The 26,354-nt window shown below is 39.7% G+C and overlaps 1 protein-coding gene across 3 annotated transcripts in view; it reads right to left on the minus strand.

Annotated features, from left to right (window-relative positions):
* The window catches only part of Pdgfc (platelet derived growth factor C), a 154,773-nt gene that overhangs the window by 12,402 nt on the left and 116,017 nt on the right, over positions 1 to 26,354 (minus strand). The gene's annotated exons all lie outside the window — the stretch shown is intronic.

The following is a 26,354-nucleotide window of genomic DNA, read 5'->3' on the forward strand; positions in this document are numbered from 1 at the left end:
GCAAACTGGACACTTCCTGGGTTCAACGAAACCTCCATGACAAGTCTCTCACAAATCACGTAACTGCAGCCTCTGGTCCCATGTGTGTGATGCATCTGCCTTTAGAGGGTTAAATTAAACAGAGTAAGGGAAACGCTACTCCTCCCTTGAAGACTCCCCAACCACACTAAAGTACGAAAAACCTATCCGTGCACTCTTTGGGTTTAGCGAACAGTCTGTGGGTAGAACAGACTGAAGGCCTGCATCTTGTGAGTTCTGCTTCTCCTGCGCTGCTTAGGGGGATTTTCAGAATGGGCAGACAATGGAAAACAGAAGTTAGAGAAGAAAAAAAAAACACACCTTGTAATTTCTCTCCTATTGCAAAGGCCATTGTTCAGACCAGAATTCCAGACATTTTCTTCTAGCAGAGGGAAAATTCAAACAATATGTTTGATATTTAAAAGTATTTAAGGATCAGCAAAATGGCTCTAAAATGGCTCTCGAGCTGGTAAAAAGGCACCCGCAGACCAGTCTAAGGACTTGAGTTTGGTAATCAGGTCTCACATACTGGAAAGAAAAAAACCTCCACAGATTATTCCTTGACCTCTACAAGTGTGTTTCTGTGTGCACTATCCACCAATAAATAAATATCTTTTTATAATTTTAAACATTTATGATTGAGCTGTTAAACTTGAAACATGTAAAAGACTGCTCAGACTTGATTTTTATCTTCTGCTTTTTATTTTCTTTGTCTAAAGATAGGGACCCATTGTGGGCCAGCAGATGTCCGTATTCTGGAATGTCAACAAGTAAATGAACATTTTCACCTTAATAATCCACCACATAGTTTTCAACTCCTTTTTTCAGGACAGTGGGGTAACCAATCTTATTATAATCCATCTACTGACTCATTTAGCAAACATTTATTTGTCAGAAGCCTACAGGGTTGGCACTGTGGACCAGAAGATAGAAGGTTTGGGCCTTAGGAAGCTTAGGATGAATATTCCTCTGTCTTCTCTCGCCTAAAGAGAGTCAACTGGACCATTGACTGCTGTGAATCAGGTACGTGACCGGACAAGTGTCACACAAATCCTGCTAGGTACAGATCACCAAAAGTGAACTTGCTATAAAAGAGTAGCTGCGGAACAAATTTATTTTCATTCTTATTATTGAAAAGTATCTGGCAGCCCATGAGGTCAAACAAAGTGCTAGTCAAGCGGAGCCAGGCAGCAAGCCTGGCTAAGTAAATCTCCTCACAGCCTCTTCCAGTGAGACATTTGATAGCCAGTGTTTTAGCGCCCTGTGTTTATTGTGGCTACATCCAGTGTTTATGCACCTATTATCATCTCTGCCTCTTCTTTCGAAAGAAGAAAAGCTGCCTCCCTGCTTGGAAAAGTACAATCTGAACTGCTCATGCACTCACAATAAATAGTTACTGCTTTAGAAAAGACTCTAGCTTGTTATTTCATTAGGGTCTGAGGGGTGAGTGCTATTTTAGAAACACAGCATTCACAATGAGGCTTCTCTAGACAAATACACACAAATGTTTATCGCGAGTAGCATAGCAACTGCAAAACTATAGTGTCAATTGCGATTTATGGGCTGGTGTTCTCAGTCAACCAGGTGCAACATATTTTAGGACGATAAACGGTTATACTTCATTCATGCCTAACACAGTTAGTAATGCATATTGGGTTATATGATTGTAATTTAAAATAAAACAGCCAAATCCAAAAAGTTCAAAGTCAGGTATGTGCCTGCACTCCCTGGTACTCAGGAAGTTGAACCCACGAGTTCAAGGCCAGTCCTGGTAATGTGGAGAAGCTTCCTCTCCGAAAGAAAGAAAAGGAATTCAAAAAGCCAAGCCTTGTGTAATGGCCTCCGTAGAGGTGTCTGCAGCCTCCTTTCTATCAAGTCGAGCTGATATATGGCACAGAGCTTTGATGCGAAGAGCTTAAGGCGCAGACAGGGCACGCAGACAAAACTGCCTGCCAGGAACAACTGACAGGCAGTCTGCTAAAGACACAAGAATGCCCTGGAACAATCCGTTTCAGCATGCTTCTCTTACTTTCCCCTGGCTCTTATCTAAATTCATCCAGAAAAAAAAAATTATCTGGGTTTTGTTTTTAAATTATTTTTAAGCCAGCAAAGCCAAGCCAATGCTTGCATTCCAAGGGAAGAACAGATGTTTAGCACTGGGTGGGTGATGGAGATTATATAGTTCCGTGAAGACTCCTAGGGAAGACAGCCAGCTGTGCCACATCCAGACTCTGGGGAGAATCCTATTGGAAAGAGCACTGCGATTGACTTTCCCTCGGTAGGGTCTCCGTCAGGCTTTGAGGCCCAAAGAGTAACAGCAGAGGGGTGGCTTCAGACAGCGCCTCAGAGCAGGACCTCCGTGTCGAAGCCTGCGATGGCAGTTCAGAGACCATGAACGAACGGCACCGCTCCATAAAATCCCCCAAAGCAGCAAGGTCTTGCCTAGTCTCATGTATTAAAAAGAATGAGATGACAAGTTTGGCCAAAATTGCCTTAAATAATGTGCTGCTCCTGTTCCTAAGTCCTACACCTTCCTAACTTGGTGGGATAACACTCGCAAGCTGCTCCGTTTTCTCATCCAGGGATACCTGAACCATAGCCTCTAACTACGTTTGTAAAACAAGGCCTTCTAACCCTCTTCCTTTCATGGGTTTGCAGTGCAAGCTAAAGAAAGAACTGTGCCCAGGTGTTAGCCACTGACTGAGGTTTCTGTTCCCCGGGCTCCATTGAAGCAGATGCCTTGCTATGGACAAGGTGGGGTAGCTGGTGAGTGGTAAGTGAGTCCACCACTTTCCACTTTCGAGGTAAAATTGTCCAATAGAAGTACCAGTTCCCCCAAAGCACTGTCCACAGCGGCATCTGTGGGAAGCCAAGTCAACTTTGTTTGGTTTTGTACTGAGCTCTGAGAAATCATTCCTCTAAATAAAAAAAAAAAAAAAAAAAAAAAAAAAAAAAAAAAAAAAAAAAAAAAAAAAAAACCAAAGACAGGCAAAACAAATAAATAAATAAACAAACAAATAAATAAAAAATTCTGGAATAGCTTTTAGTAGCTGAAAACCCAACAGTACAGGATGTAACAAATGAAAATTTAGATGGTGATCAAACTTGCCTTGGCAATTGCCAGTGGAGGTGGTTGGAATGGGTGAGAGTCCCTTAGGACATTTATGTGGCTGAATCCCTCAGTCTGTTTCCTCAGTCTTCATCCTGGTGAATTGACAGCCCCACATGGCTCAGCACACTGTGCTCTGTGTGTTAGCTTTCTGCCCTGCAGTCTGCGGCTCACTGACTCTCTTGCCTGCTTTCTCCCAGTTCTTCCTGTGTGGATGGGACTTGTCTGTAGTTTGCTTTCTTTCTTTTTCCTTTGATGAGTGGGTATCCAGCACGTTGACACTAGATGTGATTTCCATGGGGACTTCATCCTGCATGCTTTGGTACCTCAGTAAATAGCAATGCTGCAATTTGTAGTCATCCTTTGCCCCATTCCCTGACTGACACAGAGTCCTATGAATGGCCACTGTCTATGCACAGACAATGCCCAAAGTTTGACAAGTTCCAATCTAAGCCATCCTCTTAAGTGGTCTTCAAATTGGCTCTTCTTTTTACTTTTATTGGGAATTAAACAGCATAATTCTATACATTCTATCACAAGTGGTAAAGGGGCATCAAAAAAATCCCTAATTTTATTTTTGCTAGAAATATGTATCTTGTTTTCAAAATTAAACTTTAAAAATAACCTTTATTTTTTATACTGTTTAGATGGTTTACAGTGTAAGATTGTACGCAGCTACCATAAATTTTAGCTTTCCAGGCGTGCTTCTGAAACTCGATGCTCATTCTCCAGGAGGTACATTCTTCTTGTCTAAAGGTGTTCACTAAACCTGCTATGTGCTGCTGAAGATGTGAACATGCTCTCTTCTTTAGAGTAGAAGACCTAGTCCCCCACGCCTAACCATGAAGAGGAAATATCTCTCCCGATTACACTGTACATGCCTTGATTTTGTGTGCCTCTACAGGGATACAGTTTCCAAGCAAGGGTGAAACCACCTGCCTAGGAAATTGTTATAAACTTAAGCAATAGTTAAATATTTCTAACAAATAAGCCTTTGCGATGCTTAAAATTTTCTACCCACGTAATGTTTATTGTACTTAATTATCTAAGTCATCCCATTTTAGCAAAGGTAAATAATTACTCAAACATGAGTTGGTAACTTATGTTGGTCTGTGCTGTAGGAAGTGGCACGACCTATGGGTGTGTCTTGGCATCTCTGTGCAGTACTTGGTACACATACAGGGCGGACCATAGTTGGTCCTGAGTAGATCTACGAACAAAAGTCTGACTCTGCTAATTGAGATTTACATCCTGTAGCTGTTCTGCCAAAGAGGAAATTAGTGTCTCACAAGAGTGAGTACTGACGTGCAATTTGAGTCTGCTCATGGCCATGATGACTTCCATGCTAACGAACTTAAAAAATAGTTTGAATTACTTTAATTCATATCTTTATCAGTTTCAAAATTTTTTCTTTACATGAAATGAGACAAAATATGCCACCAAAAATTACAGTCTCATTTATCATTCCCATTGGACATGGTTACCTTAATTATAGTGAACTGTATTTTAAAAGATGCCCATAATATAACAAGAAAGCATAGCCTTCTCATGTCAACAGGAAGGGGAAGTACCAGTGACAGTTATTTTAACGAATTCTATCATTTGTTTTCACATCCTTGCAGTCACTCTATGACATTCCTCTTCTGCTCTGATGTCTTTAGTGCTTGTTCCCAGATCTGAGCATTTCCCCAAATTGTAGAATAAACAATGCTTTGTTCTTGCATTGTGTTCTCTCATGTTGGACACACTACTAAAAAGAAATTACATCACACAGGAAGAATTTACACAGGTCACAAAAATCACCTATGGCAACAAAGAACACAAATATCCCCATGAACCATTACTGCACTGCCCCTACAATGCTAAGAGAACTCTACTACCCACTGATATAGTATGATATGGCTTTGAAAGGGGAGTAAGAGAGAAGGCAATTTGTTCAACAGAAAGGTCTACGTAACTAGCACACTCCACACTAGGATACTTATGATGAATTCTAGAGCCACTGCAATGCTCCCATCTCTCCATGGACAAATCATGATCTTTAGGTAAGAGCCACAAAACAGAGAGGATGCCAAGTGCTGTGAGAGCAACGGCAGCATAGAAGGACCATTCTGAGAGCAGAGCACGACAGTGCCTTCTGAGGATCAACGGCATTGGGAAGCTGGAATGGGAGCACTGTGAATATTAAGCCAATCTGGATCAATAGAGACCTAGTCTGGAACAACAAGCAAGCAAGCAAAATCCATCACATTCCTAGAAATCAAGCAAGCAAGCAAGCAAGCAAGCAAGCAAGAAAGGAACCAATAAATCCAAAACTCAATGATGAACACACACACACACACACACACACACACACACACACACACACACACACACATGAGTAGCTTGGGCAGTTCAGTAGGGTGGGAGATTCATGTTTTAAGAATACAAGTTCACTTACATACACGACAAGTACTACAGGCACTTACAAAGGCTTCATCAGGGCGGGCATACTTTTGACCTGACAGGATGTACATGAACTTTGCTCTTCCTTAGGGAAAAGATGCAGCCTGTGAGGCTACAGGAGACATCGTGGAGAAACCTCTTGTAGCAGGTTGTATTAATAACTTGGTCTCTTTCTTTAAAGACCTGACCATAATAGTCCATAATAACAGTATACTTTAAAGGCAAGCTGGTAGCAACAATTTGAGTTAAACTTCAGTATCAGAAACACAGAGGAGTGAAAAGCTCACACTTGATTTGAACACTCATTTGTTTTTAGGGTGAAATTAACAGGCTGGTACAAAAAACAATGTGTGTATGTACATGCATGCATGCATGCATGAGGGTGTGCGTGTACGCCACACATGGGTATAAAGACATGAGGAAAACAAGAGGAAGTCAGTACTCTTCTTCCAGTGTATGTGACCCAGGCATTGAACTCAGGCCATCAGGGCTGGGAGAAAGTGTGTTTACCTGCTGAAACATCTCCTGTCTCCCCAGTGGGCTACTTATCGAAGTGAAAAACAATAATGAACTAATTAGATTTGAAGTATTCACTGCTGCTAATTAGTCTCCTCAAGGCCTATCTGGCTAAAATGATCAAATATTTGAGAGATTTGAGACTTCTGCTGCAAGCATGCATTTCAGATACATCCCATTTTATAGAGGGCCAACTAAGTCTGATGACAGAGATGCACATGCAATGAGTATTTTAAAGCCACTGTCAAAAACAATTATTTTCACTACCTTTGTAAAGATTCCACGATGCAGAGATGTATTTTAGTTTCTGATGGTTCTGTGTATTATTAAAGAAATTATTCTATCAGTACCAAGAAGACAGCATTTTTCTATGTGCCCATCCATCATGAATCCTTTCTGTGCTCTTGATGCTGCTCCTGATAGTCTAAGAAGTAGTTTATTTTGTTCCTTTCTTTAGACTCCAAGATTACAGAGCTGTTGCCACTGGGATAACCTCATTCTTCCAGACTCCGAACACTGTAGAACTTTGTATCAAATGGGTAAAACAGTTTCTTGGTGAACTTTGGACACACTTTAGTTTAGTCTGCACCCTGAAAGCATGTACTCCCAGACAGGCCAGAATGATTCAGATTCTAGGACATGGGTTTTTTTTATGCCTTTCACCAAACATAGAGTACATGGGAAAAATATATGACCCTGACATGGTTTTCCAGAAAAATAAAACATCTGATTGCACTGAGTTGAGATACTCCAAATAAGAACAAGGTTTATACATCTTCACAGGACAACTCAGGATTCAGTTGTAAATGATACATGCTTCTAAAGCTGTTTAGATAAAATTTCATATATGAGATTGACATAGTCCAACATTGCCTATGTGCTATGTGATCAAAGGCTGTGTACACTGCATTACTAGCTCGAAGTCTACCAAAGTTCTCCCAGGGTTGCATGTGAATAAATGTGTTTGCATGCACTTATGCGTGCATGTGCGCGTGCGCGCACACACACACACACACACACACACACACACACACGCACGCACAGGAACACCTGTACTGACAGACACACACCAAAAGAGGCACCAGCTGACAAAACAAGGTAACACAGGAACAGAGGAAATGCAGTGTAGAAGACTGACTTATATTCAGGGCATCACTGAGAAGAATACTTGGAATTTTCAGAGTCATGGGAAGGAATGGGATTTTGAGTCAGAAAATCCAGGAATGAACTCGGTGTCCCCATTTGCTACTTGCTTATGTGATTATTAGGGGAAAAAACACTATTTTTTCTTATGCTTTAGAGTATTTGGCTGTAGGTCAAAGTTAATAATATAGAATAACCATCTCTCTGTGAATTGCAAAAGATATGATGTGTTATATCTATTTTGTAAGACACCCATGAACAATAAGCTAGCCTTGACTCATTTGTTTGACAGTGTACTGGTTGTCCTGTGTGCCAGGTGCTCTATTAGACTATAAAAGAAAATAGTAGATCTCAGATCTGAAAGCAATTAAACCGCAGTCATTTCTGAATGACTTATCATGCCTTTACCAGGAGCTTATGTAAAATAAAACTGTGTTAAGGCTGATGTACCTCAAGGGGCCCAATAAGACAAATTTCTTTTGATTAAGAATGTAATAACAGCTTTAGGAAATGAAGAAGAAAATAATGTAGACAATATCCCCAAAAGCCTAAGAAACAAAAGCTTTAAAAACAGGGGGTTCCAAACTAAAGATTGACATGTCAAGCGAAGAAAGAAATATGAAAAAGTATTCTTACAGAGTGAGACTTAAAACTCCACATGATTTACCTCCCTACTTCAGTTACACAGTATTATTCAAATTGCTCTCAGATTATGCCAAAGTCAGTAGAAGCAACCTTGCCTAGATAAAACAGAAAGGTAAGTCTTAAAATGTTAAGCAAAGGTCTCACTGAGCAATGCGTAGACAGACCCTAGCAGCAATATACCACCCTGACAACATGCACATGGGAACTTCATATCCATTTGACCCTGAACATTGCATTGCATTTTCACAGTAGAGATTCTGACATGTCTACTGTGATCTCCCTGTTTATTATTCAACGAGAGATGAAAGAGAATGAGAGAAGCAGTTACAGCACTTCTAAGGTGGGCAATCTTTTTCTGTTAACCGAAGAAGTCTAAGATAAAGACTTGGCATTTTTATGCTTAAAGCAAACGTGACAACACATTGGACGTGTTAATGTCCTCAGAGATATAGCTTTGGGGCTGGGTGGTTAGGCAAGAAATCAATGAGACAAATAGTATTGCTAATATGATTCACAATTTGAAGAAAAGATAAAGCATGGATTTCACTGGAACTATGTTCAAAACATAGGGAAACATGGAAATGTACAAATAAAATTCATTCATAATGCAAATGCAATGAGCGGTGTGAATTACTGGAAATATTGAACCAGATTGGAATTGAATGAACACCCAAAACCACATTCCAAGAAGAATGAGAAAGCAGATGATTAAAAAACAAAACATGTCAAAACGCAAAAGAGAACAAAACCAGGTGAGCATGAATGACGAGAGAGCTGTTTGGAAATTCCAGTAACTTCGAAACAATGTCTCCCCTAAATAAAAAGCTTTCTCTATACCTCCCCCAAAAAAGAAAGGAAGGAAGGAAGGAAGGGAGGGAGGGAGGGAGGGAGGGAGGGAGGGAGGGAGGGAGGGAAAGAAAGAAAGAAAGAAAGAAAGAAAGAAAGAAAGAAAGAAAGAAAGAAAGAAGGAGCAGTATCTTAGGCAGAAATGTCATTAGTAGACAGAGCAGCAATCACTAAAGGCCCCATGCTCTGATGAGTGCATAGTCCAGGAAGCTAGCAGACCTGTCCATACAGTGAGTGACTGTCTGTGCTCTCCAATACCCTTCATCTGTTTCCTCAGACCTACAACAAGAGAAGAGAAGAACAGCTGTCTCCTCATTTCTAAGCACACAGAAGGGAAAGTTCACCTTGAGTCACAGCTCAAGTCCTTGATTCCACGGAAAGCTTAAGAAGAGCGGTGAGATGTACAGGAAACCATTTCTTAGACCCGAGCTTGTTGCCACTGACTCTGAGTATGTTTAGGGTGCCTTCTGGTTGCTCAGCTGCTCGGTAGCTGAACCCTGAATTCCTGTGTCAAAGGGTAAAACATTCATCAAAAGAAGTGGGGGAGCAGTCCAGTCCAACAGTACCCTACCACTGCAGGGCAAATAGGGGATCAAGAAAAAGTTTCCATTACCACTGAAGACCTTAGTACTATTCTCAAAAATCATCCAGGTCAAGTTCCTAAAAGGAATAAGTCTTAATGGCTGCCGATGAAAATTAAACCTAGACTTTCAGGAATTCCTCCTGAATTTAGCAGGTTAGAATAGAAAGTATTTTTTTTACCTCAAGGTGGGGATTTTTAGAAAGAATTTGTATATGTTTTGTTATTGAATGAAAATAAGAAAAATAGCCAAAGGGCATCTTGTTTAGGAGGCTCAGGGGTGACCTCACAGCCACTTGTGGGCTGAAAACACACTTGACCAATGATTCTGGGTGCTCCAGGGAGTATTTAGCTCACAACCAACATAGGTCTGCTTTCCAGCTCTGGTTGTGCGAACTTCAAAGGAAACAAAACTGGAGGTGACAGAGAAGTAGTAGCGGAAGCGTCATTTCATGCAGTTCGGTTAGCTTTCCCTTCCTTCCTTCCTTCCTTCCTTCCTTCCTTCCTTCTTTCTTTCTTTCTTTCTTTCTTTCTTTCTTTCTTTCTTTCTTTCTTTCTTTCTTTCTTTCTTTTCTCAACAGACTAAATAAGCATTTTACCACTGAGCCCTTTTTCATTTTTTAGTGGTGAGTCAGCATCTTGTTACACCATTAGGAGACCTTAAATCTGGTAGCCTCTAACCTCAGTTACTTGAGTGGCTGGGACTGCAGTCATGGGCTATTGCTGCAAATATGACATTTATAAATATGGTCTACAGCATGATGACACTTTTCAAAATTTCCTTATTGTAGGTCTTGGACAAGAAGTACAAGAAATACCCATGTAGAAGAACAGTGTCTTCAGATCAACACTTGTCAGTAGATCTGATCTGATCTTGACATAGGAGTAATAAGTATTATTTTGGTCCCTACATGCCAAACATTGAGCTAAGAATTATATAATCAGTTCTCACAACTGTGTTGGCAGATACTTTTGTTCTCTACATTTTGTGTGTAAGCCAGTTTGCTGGGAGAACTCCAGGTTGTACAGAGGATAGAACATCAAGCTAGACCAGAAACGTGGGTCAAGGGGCATCACGGCTGTATCTGCTGCTTCTTTGTGCTATGACTCAAGCTGTGCTCCATATTTGATACCAAGTAAGGAAAATAAACAGGGGGTTACATTAAACCATCTTCCTCTCCTGATCTGCTTGTTTGCAGCCGTGGTATAAAGACACAATTGAGACATTAAGTGATGAAGAAGCTTGGTTGACATATTCCACTGTCCTTTTCCTTACTTCTTAAAGTAGAGCACACCTACACTGGTAACTCTAATATTATACAATGGGAAGCAGAAACATTACAAACAAAAAACTTGGCTTTTTCATAATGAAGTAGAGTTATGGTAAAGTACTGACAAAAATTGTATGTGCATTGGTAGGGCAGTGGTGGCACAGACATTTAATTCCAGCACTCGGGAGACAGAGGCAGGTGGGTTTCTGTGAGCTCAAGGCCAGCCTGGTCTACCGAGTGAGTTCAAGGACAGGCGCCAAAGCTACAGAGAAATCCTGTCTCGAAAAAGAAAACTAAAGAGTTTTATATGAACTTTCACAACTTCAGAAGTAGATCATAAGGGTGTATTTACAAGGGGAGAGAGGAAAGAGAGAGTGGAAGAGAGAGGAGGAGGAGGAGGAGGAAGAAGAGGAGGAGGAAAGAGGAGGACGAGAAGGAGGAACCATTGCTAGAAGAGGGGTGAGAAGAGAAGCGGACACACTTCTCCCTCTGGAGCTCCATGCACACTATCATTACTTTAGTAGGAAACTCACTCCTTTCAATGCCAAGGATCTCTCAGTGTGCCAGTCTATGATATACAGATTGAAAAACACAGAAGTTAAGTCATAGGAAAATAACGGAAAGGAGCAAAGATGCAAGAGATACGCACACTGAAGTAGACGTGTTCTTGAAGCCCTAGGAGGACCCTGCTGCCAATCACCTTTCTACTGACCACATGAACTGCACCTCCCAGTGACACTGGACCAGGCACCATCTCTATGGAAACTGCACAAAGGACAGGTGCTACATTCATGATCTGAAAGGCCCTTCACCTAGCTTACTGCTGTTATTGCCTCCCTAATGGCAGAAGAGCTTGGCTGATGATGCCCACAAATGCTCTGTTCCTCCAACCAGGTGTATGGGCACTTAGTGTTTCAGGTTTTGTTCCCAAGTATTTATATAGTATTACTTTGTACTACAATTATTAAGCTAGCTAAATACTGTATAATCCAAACTTGTGTTCTTTCCTCCTTGATATTGGTATGAATGTTTGGAAAGACTCCATATAAACGAGCTGCTATAAAATTTGGTATTAAATATATAACTGAAGAACATGGGAAGGAAGGAGCTCATAAAACACTAGAAGGGGTCACACATAGATTACTTTTAAGTATGCTGGATTTCTCATTTGTACTGAAAGAAAACCAAGATGAAAGGCATAGCTGAAGCATTATAGCTGTGATCTTTTGGAAGAGGATGGAATTTAGGTTAACAAACTGTGCTTCTAAAAAAAAAAAGCCTCTAGCTCTAACTGCAGAGGAGTGAACCGAAACTCAGTGTTTATGGTATGTGTCTCATTTTAATGACCCTCCATTTGAACACTCGAGTCACCCCATGCACGAGCCTCCAAAGGCGTTCCTGAATTGGCTTCCACTCAAGTCTAAAATGAAGAAACACATTGAGAGTATCATATACTATATTGTCTTTTACTTTGAAAATGCCTTGACTTTCGGTTATTATACAGTTACATTGAATATGTAAATACTACCACATACCATACCTGTTGAAACCAAATTATGTGAATGTTTTTTGCATGAGAAGTGATTTAGTAAAACTAAAGTCATCAATCTATTCTGGAGAAAAGAAGGTATTTTAAGCAATCGCTTCTGCATCTTGACATCCGTTTAAAGCTATAGATTATATCTTGAGCTCTTAGCATCCTGGAACTTCATTAATCTCTGTCTTGCAGGCAGAAAAAGCTCATTCATGGATTTATGTATTGTGACTATTTATGTTTCACACATTAATTTTGGATCCAACATCAAGAGGAATGTTTTATGGTATTACTTTTATTTTGTACTTGTTAATCTATGATAGGTGTGCTACGCTAAGCTGCAAAAATGCTTCCATTCCACACCATAGACTTTTAGATGGCTACGTTTATGAAGGCACCAAATTAAGATAAAAGTTTTCTCTTGAACCAGCCGATACTCTGAAGCCTTTTTTGAATCAAAACACTTTCTTTATTCTAGGTTGAACCACTTTTAAATCTGTGGGCTGATCGTATATAATTTTCATTCTTATTTTATGAAAGATTCTTCATGTGCTTATTACCAGGGGTGGTGCTTTGAGATTTTCTTCATTCAGGAGAAAAAAGAATCAAGTTGTGTGCGGGAGGAATTGCAGTGATATCTGAATATCCGTTTCAAGGCTGTGTGATACTACACCAGCACTCTTCAGCACAGAGCAGCTCCATGCTGATAGACCCACGCTCTGTGAGAAATGTCCAGTTTGAAAGGCATGCAGTCCAGCTAGCTTACTCAGTTTCAGTGGTAAACCCATAGCAGAGTTTGTCCTACTGGCTAGAGTTTGTCTGAGCACTGTGATTGGCTACCACAGCTCAGCAACCAAGAAAATGTCCACAGGTGAATCACACCAGCAGGCTTTGGAAAGATCAAAGTGAGTGTAAGCTGAGGACCACCTACTTGCACCTGGGCAAGGTGGTAGTGTCCTTTGAGGAAAAATAGGTGAAAGGTGAATGGAATCACGATTTCTTACAAATTAGAAATCGTCTCAAAATAATTAATTGTTTTACATAACAAAAATGATTTGGAAACTGGCCTTATGGCTGAAATTAGAAATTTTACTACACCGTTTTGAATTTATTTGTTATGAACCTTGGCAACGAGTAGTCTCCTTGGAAAATTTTCCTCTTAGGTAAAAGAGTGACAGCCTGTCCTATGGTTACTGCCCAGACTGAATGAGGTGACTTAAAAGAGAGACTCTAACAGAACAGTAAGAGTTCAAGAAACGCCGTAGGATGCCCACAGTGACAGCACTAAATGGATCATGTAGATACTTTACAAAGCACATGAGGTTGGGAGGAACTAGGGGAATGGAGCGGGGTGGATTTGAACAAAACAGCACATTTGTGTATGAAACTGAACATAAGTGCAAATATTAAAATAAAACCATGAAATGGTATAATATATCTATAACTGGAGTATAGCTCATTGGTGGAGTCCTTGCTTAGTAGCTATCTGGTTTTTATACTCTGAACAAATCACACATAGCTCTAATGAATGAATGAATGAATGAATACTTTCTTTAATCGGTGCTGCATTTTACCACACCCTGGTAAAGTAACTAAGGAAGTGAAAAATCAGAAACAATGGCCACCATAAGAGAAAAGTCTAAGGACTAAACGTCACTGTATGACAACTATGAGTGTGTGTGTGTGTGTGCGTGTGTGTGTGTGGTGTGTGTGGTGTGTGCATGTGTGTGTGTGGTGTCAGATTTTCATACTGTAGCCATACGGTGTAGTCAGGCTTGGCTCCATACTCAGTCTCATCTGTGCAGGGAGCACAAGTCTGTACTAGTCTCATGTTCACTTTTAAAAAGTGGAGGGACTTTTCTTTGTCACATGCATGTGTATTTTGTCTGCATACGCATCTGTGTACCACCAACGTGCCTGGTGTTGCAAGAAGCAGAAGATGGCATGAGAACCCTTGGATCTGAAGTGACAGATGTTTGTGAGTGGCTCTGTGGGTGCTGAGACCCAAATTCAGGGAGAGCAGCAATGCTCTTAAGAGCTGAGCTGCCTCTCCGGTTCCAAAAGGTTAGCATCTTCCATTTAAAGTTGAGATTCTTCAATTAATACCTAATGAAGTTTGAGGTGAGGCAGGAGAATAATCGACAAACAACTGAAGCCCTTGCAGGGTAACTAACAAGTCCATTATGTGAGGAGACACATGGGATCCCATGACGTTTGGAAAAAACAGCTTAAATCCGTAGCAATTACACAGATCTTATTAAGGTGTTCCAATTACACACTTTAGTGATGTGACATTTGATGACAAATATTAAGCTTCTTTTAGTGTTCTAAAGGTGACTCCAAGGGACACAAAGCACTTCGGTTAAAAATAAATCCATTCTCTGTAAAAGGGCAAGTCAGAAAGAGTCCCAGGAAGTCAAGAGAAAATAATATCTGGTAGACCTGGGAATTCTTTGTGTTACGTCTGTCAGTGATAGGTTAGGACAATCCAGGGCTTTGTCACTCATCACCCTCCATAAAGAAAGGAAAATACTTCTGTCAGAATGCTTGGTGTGACTTCTAAGAGCCTCATCCACGGCGTGTGTCATCCGCTTTAATACCTCCTCATTCAGGTGTTGGAAGTCAAGCCCGGGCATGCGGTGTGCCTCACACTTCAAGGTTCCACACAGTTCCTTCTCTACAAAAACTCAATGGTATTTCACTAACTTACAGCAGCAGGAAAGTGACTTTTCTATTTACCCTATCAAAATGTCCCTCTACTAGAAAAAGCATTTATTCCAAGCAACGCAAAATAATATAAAGACACAGTTTCTGAGGTGGTATTAAACACTGCTCAGCTTTATTTGGAGATGTATTATCAATTCCTACCCAGATTTTGTTTTAGAGTCTTGGATAATTGCCACTTTAATGGGTTTTTATTATTCTTTCATTTAAAAAAGAAAAAGAAGCCAGGCTTGGTGGCGCCCTTTAATCCCAGCACTCAGGAGCAGAGGCAGGAGGATCACTGAGAATTTGAGCCAAGCCTCATCTACAAACCAAGTTCCAGGACAGCCTGGGTTGCTGCACAGAGAAACACATTCTTGAAAAATAAAACAAAACAAGAAAAAAAAAGAATTTTTAACACAACTCCTAGCTTACTTAAGGAAAGTGCCTTGGAAACACTTAAGATAGTGCATAAAGCCTTTTAAGACAAGGTATGACATCCTTAATGTCCCACCCACAAAATGAACTGCAATGGAGAAGCACAAGGAAGAACATTAGCCAGACACGCATTGTCTGACCAACATGGAAACAAAGCTAGGCTTAACAAGAATGCTAGTACCCATACACAGATGGGAACTCAGGACCTGGGGCCCACATTCACAGCACAAGGTGTCCTGCTGGCAGAATTTCCCTTCTGAATTCTAGGGGACCTTGGTAGCTTACAGCAAGTCACTGATTGTAGAAGAAGCAACTACAAATGAGGCTCACCCGTATAATAGTCCTCAGATTTTTTTCCCTTTCATTTATTTTAGCCATGTATTGAGTGTTTATCATCCCTTCAGACACTGAATACAAAGTGATATTTTTTCAAACTAAAATGCTGAGTCTTTTGCGGTTTATGGCAATTTATTCAGTAGGTACTTAATAAAAGATGCTTTTGTTTATTCTTTTAATATAGTAAACACAGTGTGTGCGTGAGTGGTGTGTGTGTGTGTGGACATGAGCACACTAGTACAAACGCTCTTGAAGGTGGTGAGCTGCCTTGAGGTTAGAGTGACAGGATGCTGTAAGACACTATATGTGAGTGTTCAGACACATAGTCAGGGCCTCTGCAAGAGCACCGCTGCCCAGGATCTTCTGTCTTCCTCGCCTTTACAGAAAGACCACTGTAAGCACAGTACACAACTCAAATCCTGTAATTTATCACATTGCTGTCGGCAATAACAGCAGTTATGACAATAATTTCAAAACGGGCACAACAGCAGTCTATAGAAATAGTATGTAGGTATTTTAAAGGGAAATCTGAGATGGTCGGAGAGAGTCAATTTGCTTTTATTTCCTGAGTGATTTTTCTCTGATTTCCCAAACCAGTCTTTAGAAATAGCTGAGTTTAAAATTGATTGGAAAGAAACTAATTAGTATTCTTAGGTCTAAAATGTTACCTTCTCTGGATTTTAAATTTCAAATAACAGTATCATTGCATCATGGCTATTAGGTGACATGACGTTAAGCATGGCACTGCACACCTCTAATCTCAGCACTCTGAAAGTCGAGGCAGGAGAATCTTGTGTGCAAAGCCAATTTTGTACACAAAATGAGTTCAAGAGAACTCTGCCATTAAATAAAAAAAATAGAAATCTAAAAATAAAAGTAAATAGATAAGAAAAAAGGTTGAAAGATGAAGAAGAATGGAAGAATGGAGGGAGAAATGGAAGAAGGGAAGCAAAGGAGAAAGAAGGAAGGAAGAGTGGGAGGGAGATGAGAATGGCATAAAACCATCCACTACAAGGCCTGGCATTTGTTTCAGCTCTTGTCACTCTTTGCCACATAACCCAAAAATACATCCTCATTGCTTTATAATGTCATATATCTAGACACACTCTAGAGGGATTGAAAATAACATAATTAAATATGTAATTAATGTTTGCGACATACCAAACATATATAGACCTGCTCTTATGAACTGGCCTCCTGCCATGGCCACCAAAACTCAAAAGTATTGTGTCGCATATAACACTGTCAATTAGGGGAAGGATCAGAACTCAAAATCCCAAGCAGAGTCCCTGATGAACGCATGCTGTTGAACGCCATGCTAGAGCTGATACCAAATCCAAAGTGGAGTCCGCCACTAACAGGGGAGGACCTTGAAGTTTTAAGAACTTCTTTGGTGAGCATTTACAATACAATACATTCACTTGCCAAAATAGACCTATTTATGAATATGAAATGATAATTGTACTGACTTTTTAATTTTGATCAAAAACTAGAGAAAGTTATAAAAATTGAGTTTAGATGTGTATGTATGTGAATCCATGTGAATTCAAAGTAATCTTAACATATAAACAGTATCGTTAAAATAGTCAAATACTTGTAGAATAAAAACCAACAATGCTTTTCCATGGCATAGATCACAGAAAATAGAACGTCAGGGCTTGAAGAATAACGAAACTGAATCAATTACATAAAATGGTAACTATTAATTTTCCCTCTGCCCCATGAACAGAGTATTCAGGAACACTGGATATCATGAATAGAATAAGTCTGTAATTTATGGGCAGAAGGGAAAAGAATTCCAGGTTAAATGTATAGAACACAACTTCAATGAAATTACAAAAGAAAACTTCCCATATCTAGAGAAAGAAATGCCAAAGATAAAAGAGGCATATAAAACACCAAATAGAAGGACCATAAAAGAAATGTTCGGTGTCATATAACTTGAACAATAATTATACATAACAAAAAGAGATTGCTGGATGCTCCAAGAGAGAAGGCTCAAACAACACACAAAAGCAAGGGAATTGTCTGGTTATGTCTATCACAGCTAATGAATTGGCTAGAAAGTACATGTCAATTAAACAAGGTGTGGAGCTCTTAGAGGTTGTTTTGCCAATACCCTCTATAATAGTCCCAGTAGAAACCAGCAATCTTTGGCTGAGCATGTGCAAGTGACGTCATTATCCACAGTTGAACTTCTGATGACACAAAGTCCTAATCCATGGCTATGTGCTAAATCCACTGAAAAGGAACATATAACTCCTGAAAGAGACACAATGACTACCTACATCTATACACAAGTAACTATATTCCTCAATTTTTGTCACCCAGTCAAGACACAACTTTTCCCCTTCTCAATGCCTACCAAGCGCCTCCCTAAGAACTCAAAAGAAATACACTGGAGGAATATTATTGTCTCACTGGTTGTGGATGGACATGCTTATAAGTCTGAGGAAATACAAAAAAATGACTGAATGTGTTGCGCCAAAATTATTTCAGGGTTTGTACCTCAAGGCCTACAGTACAGAAAAAAGCCTGGCTCAAGTTGGGTGAGGATGAGAGCAACAACTAGGTAGACGCCCTCCAGCCAGAGGGAGGGTCTAGCTACCTCTCATTGGATGGAGGTACCCCACATCACACCATGTCACTTAACCTATACAAGCTGATGCTCACAGTAATAAACTGAGTTCCTGCTTTGACTTGGTTCCTTATCACACCTGATTGTCTTGCATGTACTGTGGAGGTGCAGAACGAGAATCCTGCTTCGTGAGGCTGCAAGGATGGGTGGATAACACTCTCACCTTTCCCTGAGGCTCAAGAAGCCAGAATGATTGAAATAACCCAGGATATGAAAGTTGAATTTAATAAAAACAAATACTAAAGAAAATTCAAATTAAGATTAAATTAAAATGAAATATTCAATAAGTCTAGTAAAAAAAAAAACCTTAAGAAAGCCTTAACAACATAATGAATCACACAGAAGACAGAACAATGGGGTTTTAAAATAAAACAAAGGAACTCGATCAATTACATAAAATGATAATGGTTAATACCCGTTATTGAAGAACACTAGGATATTATTAATAAACAAAATCTATAAGTAAAGGGAATAGATGAAAAACATTCCAGGTCAAAGGTATAGAAGACAACTTCAATGAAATTATAGAGGAAAACTCCCCAAATCTAAGGAAAGAGATGCCAAGTCAGGCACTAGAGGCAGATGACACACATAAAGGTAAGTTCATCAGAATAACAGCTCGTTTTTCAATGGAAACTATAAAATACAGAAGTAGTTGGATCCATGTTCTGAAAGATTAATTCATGCCGGGCGGTGGTGGCGCACGCCTTTAATCCCAGCACTCGGGAGGCAGAGGCAGGCAGATCTCTGAGTTCGAGGCCAGCCTGGTCTACAAGAGCTAGTTCCAGGACAGGCTCTGGAAACTACAGGGAAACCCTGTCTCGAAAAAACAAAACAAAACAAAAAAAAAGATTAATTCAAGTTCTGAAAGATGCTAACCATACTATTGACCTGACAAAACTATTTGCTATAAATGAAAAATAAAGAAAAATTTCCCATGATAGCAACAGGCTAAAGAAGTTTATAATCACCGAACTATCACTACAAAGAGGACCAGAAGAAATACTTTTGATGAGGGAACAAGTTAAGATACGATGAGGGAAAATAAATGATGCTAGGACAGGAATGAAGTAGGTCAAAGAAGACAAATAGCATAAAATCAATAATTTGAGAGCAATTAAGCTATTAGTCTTTTAATAATTATTTTGACATCCAGTAGGTTTAATCTCTCAATCAAAAAACACGGGTTTATTGGCTGAGTCAGAGAATAAGAGGCCGAGCTCCCAAAATCCAGTTGAAGAGTGGGAGGAGTGAGAATATAGCAAAGAGGTCAAGACCATAGTGGGTACACCCACTGAAACAGTCTGCCTGAGCTAATGGGAGTTTAATAAGTCCGACCTGACAGGGAAGGAACCAGCATAGAGCCAAACAAGACCCTCTGAATGTGGGTGACAGTTGTATGGCTGGGCAGACTGCCACCAGGATTTATCCTTACTGCTTGTACTGGCTTTTAAAGAACCTATTCTCTTTGGATGGATACCTTGGTCAGCCTAGATATAGCTGGGAGGGCCTTGGACCTTCCCCAAAGCAATGTGCCTTACCTTCTCTGAGGAATGGATAGGGGGTTGGGTGGGGAGATAGGTGAAGGAAATGGGAGGAGGGGAGGGAGAGGGAACTGGGATTGGTATTATAAAATGAAAAAAGAAGACAGTTTGTTTTCTTTTTCAAAAATATTAAATTTAAAAAAAAAAAAGAAAAAGAAAAGATTCCTCTTTTAGATATCTCCAAGAAAAAAAAAGCAATCTTACCTTAAAGGATAGATACTAGCTTAGAGTAAAAGGCATATAAATCTTAGAGCTAAAATTGACATTGTAGACTAAAGGAACTTAACAGATATTTATAAAACATTCCAGCCAAACATGACAGTGTACAAATTTTCCTGTGCATTAGGATATACTGAAATAAAATGAGATAAATACCAGAAGAAACTACAGATAGCACAAATGCATTGAGCATGAACAAGGCACTGTTGAATGATGAAAGGGCGATTGGAGAAATAAAAAAATCTTGAAATTAAATGAAATAAAAGACAACTGAGATATAACGAAAGCAGTGAGAAGAGGGAAATTTGTAGCTCGTGGTACTTACATCAAAAAGAGCACAGATATGACTGATCGATTTACCTCAAGAATTTGGAAAATCCAGAACAAATCAAAACTAATATTAATTCATGTGAAGAATAACAGGGGCAGAAATAAGGACATAAATCAATAAAAAATATCCCACCAAGGATCAATGAAACATAGAGTTTGAGCCTCTTAAATGATCATCAAAATGTACAAGCTCTTAATCAAATTAACTGAAAGGAAGATAAAGAGGACAATCGATGATGACTGACAGTGGGATGAGCAATTTTCCTTGGGGATAAAACCCTTGATAGGTTAACTGCTCCCAAGAGGTCAGGCCTAATCACTTGTATGTACAAGGAACACTAAATGGGCTCAGTAGGTAGTGAGAGAGAGAGTGTGTGTGTGTGTGTGCTTGCACGTGTGTGTTGTGTGCTTGTGTGTGTGTGTGTGTGTGTGTGCAATAATTAGAGAAGAAGAGGTCATAAACTTGACCGGGAGTGGAGTGAATTGAAAGGATTTAAGAGGGGAGTAAGGGAAGGGAGGACTAGAAATGATGTAAATACATTAACTGTGTATAAGCTTTCAAAAAAAAAAGAAGCATAAAATATAAAGACCATAGGCATATTCAATCAGCTTTTCAGAGTTGTTTCTATCATATATGATTCCAAATTCACATGGAATCATTTTTCAAGGTTTTGTGTGACTGTTTAGTTTTTCTCGAAGAATTATAACATTCTTTTCCTTTCAACAATAAAATTAAATGTAATTTTAAAAGTATGAAGAAATAAAAAGTATTTCTTTTATTTTGTCAAAGTGTCTTTTCACACAGTGGAACAAGAGAGTATTTGGTCTAGAACCATGCTGTGTGCTGGAATTACAACATCTGTGAAGAACCAGATAAGATGAGTGTTGGGCAAGAACAAAAACAGACGGTAATCCATCATAGCACAATGACTAACAGCTACCGACAGTTGACAAATTGATAGTCTTCAATAGGCTTCTTAGGAAAGGTGGAGCATACAGACAAGAGCTATGATATGCAACACATCATGTAATAGAACTTATATATAAGAAATTCCTACCACCCTTCCTTCAACTCTGAATAAAAATGAGGGAACACACGACACATTAGCCATTTAAATATGCTTACAGACACTGAGCCAAGTCACAGAATAAGCTTGTTTGTTTGACTATAGAAACATTTCTCCAGTGTTGTAATAAAACTCCTGCTCAATTTATATTTTACAACCTTTGCCCCATCTTCCATCCAAGGCAATGGCAACAGATCAATGCCATGAAGAATATCTTGCATCACTATGTCTAAGCAAGCTTGACAGAGAAACAACTGGTACCACCCCAGAACAAAAGAGAATCTCTGACAAGTGACCACAGGCATATTCAGTAAGCTTTCCAGAGTTCTTTCTATCATATTTGATACCAAATTCATGTTGAATCATTCTTCAAGGTTTTGTGTGACTGTTTAGTTTTTCTCTAAGAATTATAATATTCTTTTCCTTTGAACAATCCCTCTTTTTCTTAAAAGTGTTCCTGATCACTCATATGACAAATTATATACATATATAGATAGATACATATTTTTCTTTATAGCAAGATAGAAGCAAAGTACTAGATTTGGAGAAATGTTAGCCTACATATTCAAATTTTCTCAAAATAATTTATTCAACAACCTCCATTCAAATAATTCATGTGAGGCTTGGAGAGCTATGGAGGAAGGGTTTACCTGGGTTCTATTCCCAGAATCACCATCATCAATAACAACAAAACACAATATTCTACTAGGCACTGTAGTGTACCTGGACTAATACCAGCAGAGGAAAATCACTGGGGATCCCTAGCTGGCCAGCCGGGTCTGCCTGGCAAGTTCCAGCTTTATGAGAGACCACCTCAGGGAAAAGGTGGTGTCATTCCTGAGTTTGCACTTTGTTCTTTTCAGGCAGGGCATGCAGGGTTCATGCATGTGCTTGTCCACACACACACACACACACACACACACACATGCATGCACATGAGCACACATGCATATGAGTGTGTGTGCCTGGAAGACATACACAGAAAATTTCAAATGATAACACAGTGGAATTTCAATGCAAACTACTTAATTTATGATTCCACTCACATTATCTGCTATCAGGTCTGGCTCCTGAACACTAGCTCCACACTAAATCTTTGTGGTCTTAGGTATACAATACTGATTTTAAAAGCTCGTTTACAATTGCTCGTGACTTTTACTTTCAGCTCCTTTCCAACGTCTGTCTGCCTTACACATTTGCTTCAGCAGTTCTGGCTATTTTCTTGGGCAATACATGTGAAGCTCCTTCTTGTAGGCATGAAAATAATGGTAACAAAGTGTCGGTGGGAACCGAAGAGAAGAAGGATTGGATCTTGTGAAGGAGAACACTGCCCGTGAGTAGAAGTCAGACTGATAATAGAGTAAGCCACTTTTAGCCAAATTCAGTCTCTGTACCCATTGTGACATACCCTTGGTTCAGTAAAATAGTGGCCTCTCCTGACTCCTTTCCTAAATACATAAAAATTTTGTGTATTTTAATAAGAATCTTGTCATTTGACAGGTGTTTCTGAGGACGGCAGATCTCCGTTGTTCGCAATGCCCTCTGAGTTCTCAAACCTACCAACATCTTTCAGACCGACACCATTTATTTGCCTTTGTGTATGTAAATAAGAATTTGTTTTGAAAGCAAGTTCTAGTTTAATAGAGCAATGTGGAAGTGTGAGGCAGTTAACTGTTAAGATTAACATTTTGTAGAGAACCAACATATGCTGCCACAGAGGAGAGCCCACAGCATCTGCTGTGTAGGTCCCAGTCCAAGGAGCAGACTGTTTTTATTTTATTTAAAAACAAAAACAAAACCAAAAAACAACAAAAAAAGTGAAAGCTGAATCTGAAGGTTTGCTTGAGAGTTAGCTAGACTACTTCTTCACCAGATCAAAACGATGGATTTTCTCCTCAGGCTAGAAACTTCTCTCTCCAGAGGACTGACAGGAAATACCTACTGGCTCAGCCAGGAGGAAGAGGCAACAGCCCCCTCTTTCCTCTCCCCAACTCCAGTACCCATGGAACTCCTTTGTTCTCTGTCTGCATAATTAATAACTGTCTTGGCAATCAGTCATGCATTCCTCAATGGCACCTCAGGCACCAAGTGTCCTTCTAACCCCTTCCCACAGAAGAAACTTCCACAATGGCTGCGCAGTGATTTAACTCAAGACCAGTCCTTAACAAAGGCAGTGTGAAAACCACAACTGGGTTCTGCTGCAGGGACAGCACAGAGCCGGGGCTGCGCTCCCCTCCGCAGCACGGCTGGGTCTTGCTCTTTTAACTTATCAGGAGCTGCACTAGTCTAGTCTGTTTTCTCCTTATATAATTCTGCTAACAAAGGTAACAGAAACGTCTGCATCCAAACAGGTGTCCCTGAACACACAGTTGGAAAGAAGTGAGACATCTTTAAAAGTAGGCCACATTTGGTAGGATCTTAAGGGTAGATGGTCCGGAGTGGTTGCTGTGACGTGGCCCGTTCTCTTCCTAACTGTCCTGCACGTGACTCTGAAGTAAATAAAATGGTGGCAATGCATGGGAGTCGAATGCTATGGCAGCCACAGCATCTTGTCCTCTTCGTATAGAGCAATACCCATAAAATGGTAAAACAGAGTAAATAAATTGCTAGAAATATTATCTCATTACTTCTTAGGAACTTCGAAACCGTTAAAAGTGGGATTCAATAAAATTATTTAAGAAAATTTCTAATAGTGCAACAGTTATTCAAAATTTCCAGCCTGTTGGAAGGAGAAAAATAAAGTCCTCATATTACATAGACATAAAAATTAATCTTTCACTCACAGTATCACACGTAAGAAAAATTGCTCTACATATTAACAAAAAGAAAACTCCTGAAAGCATTCAGACCCATATTTACCCAGTTTTACTTAAAAACTCAGATATGTTTCTTTTGAAACAGTCTCCTAACAAAAATGAGAAATAGACTTTTCATCAGATATTTTGATACTGAGTGGAGAGTTGCTTTGTTTAGTCTTTGTCTGTTTCTTACATTTTAAAGGATGGTGTTGATGCCGGACTACAGAGTAGAGCATATATAACCTGACACAAATTACTCCAACATTAAACAAGAACTTTTCCTTCTCAGAGATCTGAAGTGTGTTCGGGTGTTCGCTGTGTGTGGCCTTCGAAAGGAAACAGGGTCCCAATGTTTTCATTGTTTCTTAAACAATCCCTCACTATTAATCTACTAGGGTATATGTGGGAGCTCTCTCCCCCATCCTGCTCTCGTTTTCTCTCTCCCCTCCCAACATAAAGGAGAAAAAATACCAATGTCATTATTAACTTCTGGTGAACAATCATAAAACTTAATGTATCATTTACTATAAAATTTATACAGATGTATCTTTCATTATTTAATAATTATGCATCATTAGGGAATCATATTTCCATAATATTTTACCTGAAATAGCATAAGAAGTTAAAATTTAAACCTGTCTGGTATTTTTAAGCCATATCTCATTGTGACATACTGTCATCATCTCCCAGTGCTAGTTCCAAAACTAAGCCTAACCAATGACCCCAACTTAACCTAGAAAAATAGAGACACATTTAATTTGTCTTATTCCCAAGTTACTTGAGAATCCTAAACCATTTGTTCCAACATTTCAACAATATAAAGAAAACTGTATTTATAAATCTTGAAATATTCCCCCAGTAAATCATTTTAAACAGTAGACATAATTACTTAATGGTCATGTGTGACCAAAGTAGTGCTTATGAGAAAATTGATGTTCATATGCTTTTCTTCTATGACATGAGAATCAGAGAGTTCATGGCAGACTGGAAGCAGAATTCCATTTCTTTTCACAAATAAAACTACAGAGAGAGCTCCTCATTCTTAAAATATAACCCGCTTTAAAGTACATTTCATCCTGGAATTTGTGATTTCTAAAACTTTCACTGACTTAGGTTTTCTGTGTCAGGCTGATGTAAAATAATCATATCAATTTATATCAACCATACATTTATATAAGTTTAGATAATCAAAAGCAGGTAAAGCTGGTGATATGGGTATTTTCATAAATAATAGAAGGGTTTAAAATGGAAAGTGTATCCTAAGGTCATGGACTGTAGTGGATACATCATTCACTGCGCCCACTCAGGCTTTTCCTTACCAGAATGAGGGAACGCAGACAACAATTATACCACAGTCAGCTGTATCCCTGGTGCCACTAACACATGAGCATCCGGAGAGCACGTGACATCTTTCCTCTAACTCAGGTTCTCCAATGTGTCTTCTCTGTCTTTCAGTGGCAGCAAAGGCAACACACAGCCGCTGAGACATTGGGATACCCCACTCGGGTCTGACACCAGTCTGGGGGAGAACGCTGAATTTTCAGAAAATCTTCATGAGCAGCTGTAGCGGGACTGGTGTCAGGCTAGCCCTGTTTAGCAAACCTCAGTACAGGAAGCTAATGGTCTACTGAGGCTTTTGGATCGTGCTATGTGTAATATCACAAAACTAGGAAGCCAACTGTGGTCCTCAGTACAGCAGCAGGTCTTGCTTGGCAGCTATGACTTTGCAGCCAGCCTGCTCATTGCCTGTAGGGAAGTGGGGATGTCAATAAGAAAGTTCATCCACGACAGAAAGAAAGAAACACATGAAGGATAACGCAGGGACAATTGCCCCTGAGCAAATACCACAAGATCCTTTAAGTTGGCTCTCCAAGAAGTAGGTTTTCTTCCTTTAGGCTTTCATTTATCGGGCTTACAGCTAAGACTGATGAATCCTTGCCTGGCCAGTGTTAGGGCATGTGTGGGTGATAATTCAAAACATTCGGCCAGGCTTAAAAGCATAATCACCTGTCACATTTTCATTCATCAAATCCCACTCTTCTGCAGTCGGTTATGGAGAGTGGGATGGATGTGTTTGTTTAGTAAGGAGTGAGGGGTGCATGAACTCGAAGAGGTCGGGCAAAGAGTGGCAAGTCAACTATCAAGGTAAATGCAAACACAAATGAGTCAAAGTT

Source organism: Arvicola amphibius, chromosome 11, assembly GCF_903992535.2.
Source record: "Arvicola amphibius chromosome 11, mArvAmp1.2, whole genome shotgun sequence".
Lineage (NCBI taxonomy): Eukaryota > Metazoa > Chordata > Mammalia > Rodentia > Cricetidae > Arvicola > Arvicola amphibius.